Source organism: Ornithorhynchus anatinus, chromosome 8 (assembly GCF_004115215.2).
Source record: "Ornithorhynchus anatinus isolate Pmale09 chromosome 8, mOrnAna1.pri.v4, whole genome shotgun sequence".
In the NCBI taxonomy this organism is placed as follows: Eukaryota; Metazoa; Chordata; class Mammalia; order Monotremata; family Ornithorhynchidae; genus Ornithorhynchus; species Ornithorhynchus anatinus.
Window position 1 is genome coordinate 56,366,749 of NC_041735.1, and position 3,763 is coordinate 56,370,511.

Sequence of the window (3,763 nt, forward strand, 5' to 3'; positions counted from 1 at the left end):
AATTTTTTTAGCATATACTGTTAAATGAAGAAAACAATAGAAAATAGCTTGTGTCTAGGATATATCTTTGGAATGTATTTTGGAGGTCTATCTAGAACAAGAAGATAAAATTAAATACAGTAGAGACGTCTAGTTAAAAAAAAACTTCGACATGAATGGTTTTAAAATTAAAAAGCATCGATGTTGTTTGGTGCTTAGTTTATTATAAATATTTAAGTTTATCTGAAACGCTAGGTTACATTGAAATTAAAAAGCATCGATGCTATTTGGTGCTTAGTTTATTATAAATATTTAAGTTTATCTGAAACGCTGGATTACATTGAAATTAAAAAGCATCGATGCTATTTGGTGCTTAGTTTATTATCAATAGTTAAGTTTATCTGAAACGCCGGGTTACAATGAAATTAAAAAGCATCGATGCCATTTGGTGCTTAGTTTACTATAAATAGTTAAGTTTATCTGAAACGCCGGGTTACATTGAAATTAAAAAGCATCGATGCCATTTGGTGCTTAGTTTACTATAAATAGTTAAGTTTATCTGAAACGCTGGGTTACACCGAAATTAAAAAGCATCGATCCCATTTGGTGCTTCGTTTACTATAAATAGTAAAGTTTATCTGAAACGCTGGGTTAGATTTGTATGTTTTGATTTAAAAAAAGTCAATGCACACCCAAATTATTTTCTGGTAGCAGTATTACCCCCAAAGAAAGATTTGTACGATCGTTAAAATTAATATTATTTACAAAAATATGCCCTTACTGGCTAATTTACCTCGTGGGGGGGGGGGGGGGGGAGACAGTTTTTAAGTGGAATTCACACCAATTTGACTTTCCCGGGATTCTGAGATCAAAGAGCCATTTAGTCGAAGGTACTGTTGGACGTTCACCATCGAATCCGCTCCATCTGTATCGTTCAGTGGCTCATAAAGTGGGCGATAATATTTCACGGTCGGATTTCATTAGGAGGAATCAGAGATGCTCGCCAACCTCATGCGTTTTAGAGGACATCATTAAGAGGTGCGATAAATCCCGCAGATCTAGCCATCCCCAAGGAAGGCAGTAATTAAGCCCTTCCCCTCGACTTTATCGGAAGGGGGTAGGCGTTTCAAAGGCCGCCAGTGTTGACCTGATTGGCAAACTCTTCCTTTTCCCTTGATCTTCGATTTCCTCCAACCCTTCCCCACTGCGAGCTGGCCCGGCCTGGTTGGGCCGGGGGGATTGGTGGCTTGCATTTATAATCTCTCGGGATAGAGAAGGTGACATCGCTTTTTAGCCAGAAGACCTGTCATTCGGGTGTCCCCCTCATTCCTGGGGAACGAAATCAACGAAAATCAGCGACCTCTATCTCCTATCCCCGAGACAACCGAACAAGAACGGTTTTCGCTTTTCCGAGCTATTAAGGAAAATCAAAAGTGACGGAATCCCAAACGCATCCGGCAAACAGGGCGTTTGGATTGGAAAAGTGACGGGGAAAAAAATGAAACGGGGCCACTCCGGCAAAATAAACGAGAATTAAATCCCACCATCATTTGAAGCTCCTGTTCAGAACCTCGACTACCAAAAAAAAAAAAAAAAAAAAAGGGTCCTTTTCGTGCATCCGCAACGTGCCGAGCAAGAAGGTCGGGATAAAAAAATGGATTTTTCCACCCCAAGACCCTTTCCCGAGCCTTTCCTTACACGTTTCGTTACTCTGAATTGGGAAGAGGAAGGGTGAGAGGGGGAGGGGGGGGGGGGAAGAGTGTCAGATAATTTGAGTCACGAGTTCTAATCCCGATCCCACTTGTCTGCTATTCACTTCTCTGGGCCTCAGTTACCCCATCCGTAAAATAGGGATTCGGACTGAGCCTCAAGAGGGACAGCGACTGTGTCTAACCCGACTTGCCTGTATCCGCCCCGACGCTTGGTAATAGCAATAATGATGGTATTTGTTAAGCGCTCACTATGTGCTAAGCACCGTTCTGAGCGCTGGAGAAGCTGCAAGCCAATCAGGCTGTCCCACGTGGAGCTCGCAGCTTTAATCCCCATTTTTCAGATGAGATCATTGAGGCCCCAGAGAGGTTAAGTGACTTGGCCAAGGTCACACTGGTCCCCTCCCCCCCACCCTCCGCTCTTCCCCCTTCCCCTCCCCTCAGCACCGTGCTCATTTATATATATTATTTATTATCCTATTTATTTTGTTAATGAGGTGTACACGCCCTTGATTCGATGTTGGATAACTCGTGGCTCAGTGGAAAGAGCACGGGCTTTGGAGTCAGGGGTCGTGAGTGCGAATCCCAGCTCTGCCACTTGTCAGTTGTGTGACTGTGGGCAAGTCACTTCCCTTCTCTGCGCCTCAGTTCCCTCATCTGTAAAATGGGGATGAAGACTGTGAGACAACCTGATTCCCCCGTGTCTACCCCAGCGCTTAGAACGGTGCTCTGCACCTAGTAGGCGCTGACCAAATACCAACATTATTATGGCGTCTTGTTTTTGTTTTGTTCTCTTTTGCTTCGCTATCCGTCGCCCCCGTCTAGTCCGTGAGCCCGTCATTGGGCAGGGACGGTCTCTATCTGTTGCCCAATGGTACATTCCGAGCGCTCAGTACAGTGCTCTGCACCTAGTAAGCGCTCAATAAATCCTATCGAATGAATGATAAGTGGCCGAGCCGGGATTACCTTCCAAGCGCTTAACACGGTGCTCTGCACCCAGCAAGCGCTCCGTAAATAGGATTGAACGAAAAAATGATGAGAACCCACGACAACCGAATCCCAAGCCCGTGCTCTTTCCACTGAGCCACCTACGGTGCTTGCTACGCTGTAAGCGCTTCACAGATGCCACCGTTATTATTGGTAATATTAATGATGTTAATACTGTTGTTAATAATAATGGTGGTATTTGTGAAGCGCTTACTATGTGCAAAGCGCTGTTCTAAGCGCTGGGGGGATACAAGGGGATCAGGTTGACCCCCGTGGGGCTCAGAGGTTTAACCCCCATTTTACAGAGGAGGTCGCTGAGGCCCAGAGAAGCGAAGTGGCTTGCCCAAAGTCACACAGCTGACAAGCGACGGCGTCGGGATTCGAACCCATGACCTCCGCCTCCCAAGCCCGGGCCCTTGCCACTGAGCCCCGCGGCTATTATTAACCTCTCAGAGCGGGCACAGTGGCAAGAGCCCGGGCTTGGGAGTCAAAAGACATGGGTTCTAATCCCGCATCCGCCCCTTGTCAGCTGTGTGACTTTGGGCCAGTCACTTCACTTCTCTGGGCCTCAGCGACCTCCTCTGTAAAACGGGGATTGAGACTGTGAGCCCCACGTGGGACAGGCACTGTGTCCGACCTGATCTGCCCCAGCGCTTAGTACAGTGCCTGGCACATAGTTAGGCGCTTAGTAAATGCCAACATTATTATTATCAGGAGGGAAAATAATCAGGAACTCTCAACTCGAGAAGCAGCATGGCTCAGTGGAAAGAGTCCGGTCTTGGGGGCCGGAGGTCATGGGTGCGAATCCCGACCCTGCCCCCTGTCAGCTGTGTGACTGTGGGCAAGTCACTTTACTTCTCTGGGCCTCAGTTCCCTCATCTGTAAAACGGGGATGAAGACTGTGAGCCTCACTTGGGACAACCTGATGACCCCGTTTCTCCCCCAGCGCTTAGACCAGGGCTCTGCACATAGTAAACGCTTAATAAAAGCCAACATTAGTATTATTGATTAGATTATTGATTAGACTCTAAGCCCGTCAATGGGCAGGGACTGTCTCTCTCTGTTACCGATTTGTCAGTTCCAAGTGC